Here is a 14185-nt window from a genome sequence, read left to right on the forward strand (position 1 = left end):
GTTAATAAAATCCACTCCCACCTGAACAGAAAAATCTGAACCTGGTGCAAGATGAACCAATGTCTGCTCCAACTGCTCATCGGATAATATTGGAAAACAAATTTGCGTTAATAGTTAATAATAAGAAATGAGAAAACACATGAAAAGCTTCACTGCAGAAAACTGAGGTGCGGATGGAGGAGGGGCAGCGGCGACACACTGCTCGGAGCTGGACAGGACATTCACACTGCCTCAGGTCTGTCGAGCTCCTTTGCACACGACGTGTTGCTCCGAGTCTCAGCAGCTGTTTGGGATCAGTTCTAATGACTGGTTGTGATTCACATCTGAGCTGCAACACTTAACAGGGTGGAATAGATTCAATTGGAGCTTCGCATTCAAATAATTCATATGATAATTTGCATAAATAGGAAAGAGATTGAAAAATGAATCCCCTCCACAGATAGGAAATGAATATCCCCCTCCCGACGCCCAGATTGGTTCACTTCTGACAAATTATCTGTGAAACCTAAAAGTCTGAATCATAGTGAGAGGAGTGTGGGGGTTTAGGAGCTGATACTGAGCAGGATGGAGCTGTGACAGAGCTGCTGCAGACGGGTTCCACCCTCGGGACCAAGACGATGGGCATCATGTGTTTAAATGCAGGATGTAAGTGGAGAGGAATCTCCTGACTGATGGGGTTTATCGCCTCTCTCCAGAGCCAGATCCACGCAAACCTCAGTGTATTATGAGACTTTCAGGGGGTTGGGCACGAATCACAATACGTGCACAAAGAAAGCGGAGCGAACGGATGAAATATAACCTGGGAAAACTTTAATTTTGTTCTTTCAAATAACGAAAACACTCCATCAGTGTATTGTTGAAGCAAGGGGATTATGATAAGCCAGTCAGCCGCTGCCAAATTGGTTTAAACTATCTCTTAAGTCAAGGTGAGGGACCTCCGTGGTCAGGGAGGAGGGTGGAGCTCTCCTAAGAGCTTCTCTTGCACCAATAATTTCATTATCAACCTCAAGCTCTGACAGACGGATTACCTCTGTGCTTCGAAGCTTTCGAGGAAGCCGCCTCTGGATCTACCTTGTATTGTGCTGTAGGTTTGTAAAAAAGAAGAAAAAAAGCACAAAATACAATTCTGTAATTGTAAATGTTTCTGGCTGCAGACAGCAATATGTACAGATTAAAAGAGGTGGGGTTTTATTGCGTGTCGATAGTGGAGCTCCGGCGATGATTCGTGGAGGTGGGTGGTTTTTAGGCTCGTACTTGCTTCCTCAAAAAGAAATCAAGCAGACAGTTTATATCAGAACATGTAGACCTGCATCAGAAAATGTGAGCCATTCAGGAGGTGCCGAGATGGCCCAGGATAAAACACTGTGGTGCAAAACTCTTGCTTTTGCCCATTTGCAACATGAAAACCAACTCTCATGAATGACCAGTCCATATACCAGTCCAGCCTCACGTGCGCGTCAGGCTACGGAGTTACTTCTTTGACATAACATATATTTTTTTGAATGAAGAGTGTTATCTTACTAGTCAGAGGGTTACAAAAACTTACTGTATATTATACACGTGTAAATGTATTTTCTATATATTTGCTTCTATTTGTGTACAGGTGTGTTCTATTTTTCAAGGCCTCTCCCGTTTTTGGGGAGGTTTCAGCTAGGTCGGGGATAGTGTCTTTGTTTACATGTGTAACTACGGTATTTCTTTCAAAACACAAAACTAACCTTGTGCCAAGCTTCCTACCTGCACTTTCAAGCAGTACTTGTATTATATCTTTAGCTAACCAGTATAATACTTCAGTAGACGCTGCAATAGTTCAGATTTCCAGACGGTATGTGTGAAGGAAACGGTGCCGAGCGGTCGGAGGAGGAGGAGGAGGAGGAGGAGTAGCTGTGATGGAACCTCGGGCTCTGCTGTGTGTTGATTGGTTGGCTGGAAAACCAACGACCTGCGGTTCTTAAACGTCATCTCTACATGAACTCTCCATCGCCAACAGTAGCTGCCAAGAAACCAACTAAACTTGATCTACACTGGGTTGCATTCATTTCTCATGTTTCTCATTGTTGCTACAACTGCCCCACAACGTGTTTGACTTTTTTCACTTTCACTGTAACGGCTAGCAGAAACTAATATTTGCATATATGAGCATACAGTAATGTAATGATCAGGGCGACGGCTTGAAGTTCTCCACAGCTGTGTCTCTGCTCAGGGCGGCGTTCTTCAGAGGGCGAAGGCTGAACTGAAATGATGTTTTAAGGTCCTCAGGCTCTCTGTTGGCATTATTTGATTTCATTATTGGAGTGCATTGAATATATAGATATGTTGAGGAACAGAAGCTCCACCTATTGGATCCAGGACCAGAAGGATGCATTTAAAAGAGCCTTGAAAATGGGATGGTCTAACTGTAACATAGTGACAGTCGGTCTCTTATATGTCTTCTGAAGGACGCAGCCTCTGAATTTCCAACACAGTTTTGTCTGGGTTTTCTTCTTTTTCTTTTTTTTTTAAAGGAACTGCTAAATCAGCCTGCTACAAAAAAGCCAAGATCAGACTAAACACAGTTATGTTAAACGTTTTTAAAGGATAATTCTGGTTAATTTGGATGTTAGCCACGTTAGCAGCATCAGCAGTTTAACACCAGGAGTCTCCAACCTTTTTTTTTTTTTGAAAGTTTCTTCATTTCCGAATCCAATCAGATGAATAACGTTATTTAACAAGTCGTTAAACACATGTTAACATCACTGCAGACAAACATCTGTAGCTACATCTGCTGAGAAACCAGAGAGGAAGAAGCTCCTCAGTCAGCCATCAGTGACAGCTGTCAGGAATGTCACATAGATCAAATCTTTCAGTTCACTTGAAAAAAACAGGGTTCAAGTTGAAGCCACAGTTTAACTCAGTGTAGCCATGGCAACATGTTTCCTGATTGTTGGAAAAGTTAATATCTGTTCTGTTACAGAAAAGCTTACTGCATCTATCTACAGAAGATCTGATGTAAACAAACTTAAAAATTTGATTGATAAATAATGATTCAGTGTTGGAGATGGGATGAATCAAGATAGAAAACACCCATTTCGCACTAGCCTGCATATGTTTAACATTAGCACTGTAGTTTTGAGCATGTAGCCTACAGTATACAGTTCAGCCTCAGAGCTACAATGACTGAAATGACTTATGCTGAATTAAAACAACTAAACCTGAATTATCCTTGAAGCTCTCACAGTGAAATCCGGGCTGCAGAGGGTAGTCGCCAAGTCCCTGCACTGATAATTGTGAAAGATCAGTGTGACGCCATTGAATCTGTTCATTGAACTGAGCTGACACCGGCTTTGTGAGACTGATTTCTGATTCTCTCCTAAAATCACATCATTTATCTTAGAGAAACTTTGACATTTTGAATTCCACTCCGTGTTTTAGACTGTGGTGATAAAAAAAGAGGCTTCTATGCTTTTACTTGCGTTAGCCTTGAACAGCTTGTTTGCATTGTTAGCGGCCCTCAGTAAAAGCCACAGGGCGCTGCTTGCTAAAAGCAATACACTTTGCATTTGTGAAGGACCTTGAGACAAGGAAAAATGTAACCTGCAGCGATGATGTATATTAGGAAACATCGGTGAACGTCAGCCTCCTTCCTTTTACCTCTGTCTGAAATCAAACTGATGTGTGAGGAGATGCCTTTACTGCTGTCTTTGCGTTTTCAGTTGATATTTCAGGAAACGCTGATGAGTGTTTGAGCTACGAGGTGGGAAAATCATTCCTGGTCAGATTCTATTCAGGAAACATAAGATGGAAAAAGGCAAAAGTGGGGTGGGGGTAGTTTTCTGGGGGGGTGGAGAGGTGTTGCACCAAAGACTTGACATGCCTTTTTCACAACGAATGAATATTTTGCGGCTCCCAGTTTTCCGTCTCTTCAGCAACCCGCCAAAACCCTGCACTCCCTTCAGCACAAACAAGCTATCAATCAGCGAAGGCTTTTCCTGTCAGGATGAAGGATGTGCGGCGCCGCTCGCTTGCTCGTTTGCAGGAACCGTGATTCCTGTTTGCATGTCAGACGTACAGAGTGGAACTTATTGACATACGTGTTGTTTGAATGAGATGCTGACTGAACGTCTCCAAGGCCGAGGTTTGTTTTCTCTTCCGCTTTCATTCTGAAACATTTACGTGGGGGTGGAGAGGAATCAATGAATCGACCCTGTCCAAGCAGGGGTGTTCAGCCTGGACACATCTCTCACAGCTGCCACTGACGCTAACGTGGTTGTGATATTAATTTGAAAGAGAAAAACAGTAGTGAAACTCAGCAGGAAGAGGAATATATTTGGTTTGGTAATAATCAAAAAAAAAAAGCTAAGCTCAGAGGAAAGGACAAAGTCGATCTTTACTGATATGTATTTCACTGAATCCATTTTTTTTTAGCCATCAGAAAACTGTAGCTCCTCACTCTGCTTCTCCTCATTGTCCCGGAAAAATCACGTACTGTGCGCTTACTGTATCTAAAGCGGAGGGCTCCGACTCTCCTCTCGGGTCATGTTTTTACTTTTCTATTCACAAGAGCTAAGGCACTGTCGGTGCTTATCAATACAGTCAAAGACTTGAAAAAAAAAACTGAAGAAGAGGAAAAAACAACTCTTTGCAGCATCTCAAATCTCCCATAATCCCTCTGCAAGATGGAGACGAGCTGTGTGACCCAAATCTGCCATAGCGGCATGTATGTGATTTGCATGGAGGACCTTTGGAGTCCATGCGATGCCTTCAGAACCAAGAATAGGGTGGGAAATTATCAGTGGCTGGTTGTTCCTTAAAATCAAAAATTAGTCAAAAGAGGTCAAATAAATAAAATTACATAAAAAAAAATTAAACCTACAGTAAGTATCATGCATACACTGTCAATTTTAGGGGGTGAGGAAGTAGTGTAGGATTTGTTTTCTGTTTTCTGGGAGGGGTGGGGGGTTTCACATGGGGACACACAGTGGTTTGTTCATTGAAGCTGACTTACAATCACAATTCATATCTACCATGAAAGAACCTGACTCGAGTTGTGTTGTCGCCATAAAAATGAAGAGTTTGTACTTTGTGACTCTTAAACTTTTTATATTTGTGTTTAATATATCAATGAGTACCTCTGTTAACTTTTGTATAAGACCTATGACTATAGTATATACAAACACATGCACACATACACACACACACACATAAACGTGCTCACACACATACACAAAAAACACACACACACACACACCTCCACAAAAGGGACTCCAGTCTGTCTCTGTGACGGCTAAATGTTGTATAACTTTTAATTTGTGTCTTATGAACCACATCTCTTCCTTTTGTAGTTATTGGTAAACGTTTCGATTTCCAGGTGACTTTGATTTGGTTACTCTTGTACTACTAAGCTCTGTATTTGCAAGCACTGTAAATGCGATTCTCATTGGATTCGTCCTCTGTACATTTAGTACTCTGATGTTGCTATTAATAAAATGTAAAACAACATGGACTTTGTGCTATAGGGAGTTTGTTGGAGTGAGTCCGGGGGACGGAGAGTGATCAGGGCAAACAGCACAAAATAAAAGATTTGAATATGAATCCAAGCTTTGTGCATTTGTTTGAACTAGAGCATTTTAATCAGCAAATAATCACAATGTTAAAGAATCAGACCAATTAGATCAGTGCTACAGACTTTGATCGATGCATTTGAAGACAGCTACAGTTCACCTATGTAGGATCCTCCATAGTCCGACCCATCTCAAGATTCATTGCACACTAGTGATGAATCATTATGGAATCACTTTTTTGAAAGAGAAAATGGCTGAAAATACACAGACATCAATTTACTTCGCTCAGATTCACTTTCAAATGGTGCATTTCATAATTTAAAGTGACTACGAGGACTTTCGGAAAGCGGAAGTGTCTTCACATTACATTTCCAATGAGCCTCTGCGAGCATGGTGAAATTCTTGGACCGGCGCAAGACGGACGAAAGCGAGAGCATTTGCCAAGAATGTTTTCACTAAAGGGATACTTCACCCAAAATCGATAATCACCCATTTTCTACACACCGTCATGCCAGGGAAGGGTTTGGAGAACTTTTTGAGTTATCAAAACGCTTTTGGATTTCCAGGGGGGGGTCCAGCTGGGTGCATGACGTCTGTCCGACTACCTATTTCGCCGACCATACATTTATTTATTTTTACGTCCATTAGTCCTACCTCCCATTTCTCCGACTTAAGAAACCCTAACCCTAAACCTAACCGTAACACTGTAGAATAACTTGGGTAGTTCAAGAAATGAGCGGTCGGACTTTTGGGCGGTCGGACTGACATATGCTTCCCGGGCCGGCTGGCAACAGGTTTTCATAATGGTGCATGGCAGATAGTGCTCAATTTTGAATCATCCAAAACACACACTATGAAACATCCAAATACCTCCATACTGCTCGTCCGTACTGACCCAAGTGTCCTGAAGCCGCGACATGAAAAAGTTGTTTGGAATTTTTTTTAATTTGATAATAGCTTCCAGTGGCTCTGGAAGCTAATTTTGATATGAGACTTGAAAACCATTATCAGAAAGTTTTAAACAAACAAAAATCTAAAAATTTGACTGACAGTGGAACATCTGCTGTTTACATTTGATGATATGATATTACAATATAATGGTACTTCACAGCACAGTTCCCTCCTTCACTGACAGAAACGAGTGTGGCACAGCGGTCTGTCTGAATAAAACGCTCCAAAATGAGCAGTGACACATTTGCAGGGGGAGCCATAAGTGCTGCAATAGCTATTTTTCTACCTGATTAAGGTGTGAAATGTCTTCTCAGCTGGCTTTTCTTCCCATCCAGAGCAGTCAACCATTAATAATAGCATTGATTAAAGCTTTGTGAGCACAGAGCCTGTTTATTATTCCCTCCACTCTGGTGCTTTTTTTTTTTTGCAGGGCTTAAGAATCCTGTTTAACATTCGTCCAAAGTTACAACCTCACTTCACTTTGCAGTAGCTCACAGGAAGAAGCCACTGACATGACCTGCACAAATTTGATGCTTTGACATTGCCAGAACTAGAATTGTTTCCTTTAATTCAATGTTCCTTTGTAATTTCATCATATATATTCCCATCCAGAAACAATGACTGTTGCAAAATAAGGGTTAGGTTAATCTTCAAATAGAAACCCGCTCACTTTAATTACAGGCCGCACCCACTCCCCTGGGTTCAACACATATAGGTAGATAATGGCATCTCTGTACATCCCCATCCACCACTGATCCAAACTGAAATATCTCAACAACCAGAGGATGTGTTGCCATCAGTCTTTGTAAAAAAAAACAAAAAAACAACAACCTCAAAGCTCTGAAGAACTGATATTTCATATAGCACACTTTCAAGTCAGCAGTAAATTCCTACTCAGTGTGAATCACTTTCACCTTATTTCACATTTTCTCATTCCTGTGATGCTGGAACTGGCGTTGGCGGGAGAGGAGGGAGGGGGGATTCACCATTTCCCCAGGTTTTAGTAAAATGCAATCAGTGGTGTCTGACACTGGAGCAAACAAACAAATGTATGGAGACAGGTACTAACACACACACACACACACACACACACACACACACACACACACACACACACACACACACACACACACACACACACACACACACAGCTGATTGCATTGATGAGACAATAAATGTTAATTTCTCCAAGCAGCCAGTTAGTGTTTTTCCATTTAACAACCCATCCTCAGATCAGAGCTATCTCTCTCTCTCTCTCTCTCTCTCTCTCTCTCTCTCTCTCTCTCTCTCTCTCTCTCTCTCTCTCTCTCTCTCTCTCTCTATCAGTCTCTGGGTTGTCGTTTCCTGTCCGTCTCGTCCGTGCTCTTCCTCTCACGCTGTCTGGGTGTTTTTGGGATCACCTGGAGATACAGTTCTCCTCTCCTGTTTGACGGATCGGCATAGGCAGAATGAGTCCTCCACTGTGCTCCCTAAAGCCCGGCTCTGTCCTCTGGGAGGCCTGCCAGGCTGCATTAGCATGAGCCCGCTTGGATTGGTCCATACTGACTGTGACAAGCCCAGAACCCCCCGCCCACACCCAAACCCACATCCCCCACCCCACCGTTTACTCCTCATACATTAAATAGAATTATCCGGCCCTGCCTACACAGACGGGCCCGATCAATGTGCTGGACTGCACATGCCAACAGCTGCCAGTGAGATACTTCAGTGTGTTGAGATTAATCCCTGCTGCAAACCTACACCTGTCACAGACTCTGCCACCGCCGAGTCAAGACAGCGCAGTCAAAGCTGATTAGCCCCTCAGTTGTCCCGTGTGGGGAGTGTAGGGCACGGAGAACGACAGAGCTCTCCTCCTCCACGAGCTGCCTCTCATGACACTGTACAGCAGTGATCACTGACCAAACTGTATCTGCAGCCTGAGGCCTCAGCCCTTATTTGGGATAACCTTCTCTGATTTACATGATGAGCTGAAGGCCAGCAGTGAAATGAATGAATGAACTGTCACAAATTCACAACACATCACACTCTCAATTCTAACTAAATGTTGCATTTCATTCCTGAAGAAAATAAAGTCCTGTGGCCTATTTTGCATTTTTATGAGGAAATCAGACAAAGAATGAATTTTTCCCATCTGCAGTGAGCAAATCATATTTAAGCGCCACTCTTGACTGCTTTGATTTTTCACTGAAGTTGTAAAGTCATACTGCTCATGATCACATTTACCATTTTTCAGCATTTGTTACAAACTGTTTTTGTTGTCACATAGATAAAAGTCTGTTAATAATTGTTTTCAATTGCTCTCCAGATCTACTGGGAAACTTTTAAAGATCTACCAGTAGATCACCATCGAGAGGTTGGCGACCACCTACTGTAGGCCATGATGGAGGTGATTTCACTATCCAGGTGTGGAAACTGTTGATGTGAAGATCACATAAACCCCGCTGCTTCCTGAATGAAATCGACAGCTCTTCTACCTTCCATTTGTGCTGGAAAAAATTGCCACTTTGCCTGCTTCATGTCATAAATGGGAATGAACTGTGTTGCCTGGCCTCCCATCACAACACAAGACAAATAAGAGCGAGCAACATTCAATCCGCCTCAGCTGCTAAATCCACAGGACCAAGATCCTGAGGATCTTCTTCTCTTTGTGTCACCCTGGTATCCTTCTCAGAGAAGGCATTCAGAGGAGAAACCAACGTCTAATCAACAGACAGATCCTGTCCTGATCCTGGCAAGTACAGTCTGATCATGCAACATATACACAGATTCACTGAACAGCTGCTTTTTTGTGTTTCTTCCTCGACAAGGACAAATTCACAAGCACGAGGGCAAAACAAGCTAAAATCTATTCAAACTGTTTCCATGCAGAAAAAGTAAAGACTGAACAAGAGTTATAGTCTTATTTAACATAGTGTCAGACACACACACACACACACACACACACACACACACACACACACACACACACACACACACACACACACACACACACACACACACACACACACACACACACACACACACACACACACACACACACACACACACACAAACGTTTAGAAGCTGCATTATGAAATCTAATAAGCAGCGTTGGACCTTCCTGTGTCGGCTGCCCTGGTTTCACCTGATGGATTGATCATGACGTTAAACACTGAAAACTAACATGACAGACAGTTTGTTTCCTGCCTTCAAATGTCAGTGTTTGTTCATTTCAGCTCGATCATCCCGTAACCAAGTGGATATCATTGTTACCATGACAACAAAGGTCCCTCAACCTTTAACCATGTAGTTATCTTATCCCAACCTATCACAATGTTTACCTCTGACCCAAACCAAGGTGTTTCAGTGCCTGTTCCTAAAATGCCTTTATTTCTGAGAGGGTTGTTGTCCTCTTATGTCAACCTGCTGGCAAAAATCCAATCCAATCTAATGTAACAGAGGAGTCATAGTGATGGGGTCAGCGTGGAGGGTGCAAACAAAATACAAATAGACCCTGATGCTGTCAGATTTAAACTGTAACAGTATTTTGAATATTTTAATCAACATATTGAAAGTGAATGTGCATTCTGTATTAATGTTTGATGAAACAAATACATAAAAATTAAATGTAAGCAGCATCAGTTTTCCTACAACCTGTATTTTACCATATACAAATGTAATACATGTACATATATTGAATTTCCATATACAGCACATTGTATATGTGCATATAAAATAAGCACATATGTAAAAGTTAGTTTATAGTGTAGTAAAAGTTAAAGTTGGGTGGAACATTTTCACATAGTGTAATGACATTTATGTCTACCTCATACAAATATGTCTATAACTTACACCATTATTTATGTAAATGTTACATATTCATCCCACGCTTGTCAGTATAGAATGGAAGAATGTGTGAATGTATGTTGGTTTGGTTAAATTGAATATACTACATCAATATGTGATATATGAAAATTATGTGTATTCAATTCATATGTTACATTCATATAGAAATTCTACCATGGCTGTATCTCTATAGTATACAGCATTGGGTGTGTTTATGTGATAATAACATAGGATGCTAATTATAATGCTAATTAATTCAGATGAGACGATGAGAATTGGACATCAGTATCAGATCAGTATCAGTTATCATGAATAGTAAACAACTCCTCAGCTATAGTTTATGAAATAAACTAATCATTTGATTCAGAGATGGAGTCTTAATTCATATATGACTGATTGACAGTTTTGATTGACAGGTGTCAGAATCAGCTTGATGGCTGTTGCTGCTGCTTCCCTCTCCTCTCACATCACGTCTCAGGAGCTTTCATCCTCCTTTCTCAGACCACTTTCTGGATTTTCTGCCCGCTGGTAAATCCAAATCCCAGCTTCAAAATGTCCCTTCGAAAAAACCTGGAGGTGACGTCACGGATGCTAACTCCATCGTTTTTTCCCCCAATCTGTGATTAGAACTTAATCCTCCAACTGAGACCGGAAAGATATTTTACAACCCTGGTAATGAGCTAAAAAAGGACAAGGAGCAGCACAATATTACACAGTGCTTATAGTCAAATGCCACACTGAAAAAACACACTCATCCTTAGCGCCCCCAGTAATGCATTGTTGAGTCTGCAAATGGCAAAACATTTTCGGGTGACAGACTAACTTAATGTCTGTCACTTAGAGGAGCTGTGCGATGCCAGAGGGTGAGCGGGCCCAAAAAGAGAGAGGGGAGAACAGATTCTGGAATAAGGACATTCACCATTTCTATAACAAACAAATGACAATTTAATTCCTCCTCAAACTGGATAGAAAAGGCTCCAAAACAGGTCAAAACCCAGAGCCTGGAGTTGCCAGAGGTGATTTGTGGTGATGTAATCCCGCTAAAATAGCTCCTCATTAGCACCTCTGAAGCAGGTCGTATGATTAATCGTCACCAAAGATTTACAATCCAATTAGAGAGTGTCTGGGTGTGGAACAAATGACTCACCTTTGAGGGAAACACATCAGCGACAGACCCAAATGGGCTTTTTTGGGGGGGCCGGTTTTGGTGCCTGAGGCTGATTGATGCTGTAGCGGATGGGCAATGTCTCGGGGACGGCGGATGTTTGTCAGATCCACAGGCCATCACTCTGCCTGCTGGGCGGCTTGTCATCCAAACATGGCAAGTCAGTGGATTCGCAGTTTATTCTTGACATCAAACATTTTGTTGAAGTGATTTTACATTACATTCTGTCAGAGACCAGCAAAGGAAAAATTGGGACTCGGTCGGAGCAGCGCTTGTCAATGCACGCGTACACGACGTGTGCCTGGGAATGCGTTTCTCTGGGAATGACTAATTTAGCAGCGAGTGTTGCTCCGCTCTCCAGCCTAGCCTGAAGTTTTAATCCCCACATTTGCATGGCTAAACATAGATCAGCCTCCACACATCCGCACTGGATATCGACTCGAGGAACAGAAAGGCTTGTTTTGACTGCACGTTGAAAATGTTGATTAAACATTCATGAGCTCTCCTGCTTCTCTGTCTCCACGGCAGCCTCTCAAACGCTACCTGTATATGATCCAGTCAGACAGTATGTGCACAAGTTCCCAACTGAAGTGAAACAACTTGGGATTTTTTTTTTATTTTTATTCTCCTGTCTGTCGGGCCAGGCCACTCTCTGTTCCAAAGAGTGATTCAATTCTGTGCAAATGGGCCTCTCCAAGAGCTCCTTTGCTGAGTTTAAGGAGAGAGCTCACAGATGCGGAACGGATGCAATAACCGCCGACTCGCTGCCTGATAGAATAGCTTTATCACACACTACTTGCGCTGTTGAGCTGGGGTATTCTATCTTTCTGGTATTTTCACACACATACACACACACACACACACACACACACACACACACACACACACACACACACACACACACACACACACACACACACACACACACACACACACACACACACACACACACACACACACACACACACACACACACACACACTAAAATACTCCACCACATACAAAAATGCCAAATAAGAAACAGTGATATACATAGCAATGAAAATACTGTTAGATTTGCCGCAGCCATCTTTTCTGGGAGTCGATATATACAGTCACTTCAATGTAATTAAGCAAGAGGAAAGCTCTCTCTCTCTCTCTCTCTCTCCTGTGTGTGTGTGTGTGGCTGGTAATAGTAGCTGACAGTGAACACGTCCCAGCTGCCGCCCAACCCTACTGTTTGGCAGAGCTTCATGTCTGAAGGTGCCTCAGTTCTTGGCTGAGAACGAGGTTGACGCTGCTGGAGAAATCACTGTGAGTTAGATGTCTGTAGAAATATAGGGATGTAGGATCCCGACATCTGTAAACATGTAAATGTATCAACAAGCCAATAATTTTTTTTTTTTTTTTTGAAAATGCATCGATGCATACTTTTTCCAACCCATCACCTTGACATATTTACACTTTCCTTTGGTCATTAGAGCTCATTTAGATAAAAACATGGCCAAATTTTGAGTTTAAAAAAATGCAATAGTTTTAATGATCATAGACTGAGCGATGTCAAAATTTAGTCAGGATACTTTTTAAAACCATTTCAATAGTGTGGCACTTGCCCCATTGTAACAAAGACCACATCAAACAATATAATTTGACACACATTTGACTGTGAGCTACTGTAAATGAGGACTGGACAAACACAATAGATCAGTGACCAGTTTTTGAGTGAACTTACAACAACTGACAGCAACACCTAAAACAATGCAAAGGTGAAATTAAATTAATTGCACACATTGTTTAGCAGCCATTTAACTGGGGGATGTGCTAACTCAGCAAGCTTTGAGCAATGTTTGGCCTCAGGATGTTGCTGAACATGACTGTACCTCTTAATCTTTAACCTCTTCTACAGAGCTGGTCATTGAAAACAAAGTCAAACAGTGTGTTTGAGACATTCAATAGCGCTCTCAGGAATGTGACCTCACTCTGAGCCTTACACATGATCTGAACTATTCTGAATGACTATTAACAATCCGGAGTGATGCACGTATGAAGCCTGTCAGTGCAGGTGCATGTCGGCCTGCACCACTTGAAATGAAAGGGGCATAAAATGATCACCGTCCCTGTGATATCTTCAGTGTGGAGCTGCCAATAGCAAATAAGCAAAGGAGGATCACCGGGGTTATTAGAAGTCATAAGAGGTTATAGGAAAAAAAAAAAAGCCCCGTGCCTGTAATATTCCTTACACACCACTTGACTTTTTGGCCTGATGGTGAAGGCCAAGGAAAAGGTCAAAAAGAGTCAAAATAAGGGTTAAAAAAACATACAGGCTATGGTAAATACTGCTTCTGTTAGATAATATGTTGCTTCAGGTTTTCTTGATTCCAGCTCGTACAACAGCAAAACAGATATCCAACTTTTGACATTAGTGAAATCAAACCATGCTAAAATCCAAGGCTACTGAATTTGGATTTCAGCACTTAACAGCTATGATGACTTGGCTGACTGATAAGCTTCACAGACAGAAATTAAATGAAAATATCCCGCATACCACATATGCTTAATACTGTCAGATATGCTACAATTTATAAATAGAGTGGATATACAGTATTCCTATAAATAAAGGTAAAAAAAATAAGAAATAAAAAAAAAAGTGTACAAGGTGAAAAACTGCAAACAAACATTGTAATATGACACAACACTGAAGGAGAGGTTTCAGTATTACATGTGG

The sequence above is a fragment of the Trachurus trachurus genome, assembly GCF_905171665.1.
Source record: "Trachurus trachurus genome assembly, chromosome: 7".
Classification (NCBI taxonomy): domain Eukaryota; kingdom Metazoa; phylum Chordata; class Actinopteri; order Carangiformes; family Carangidae; genus Trachurus; species Trachurus trachurus.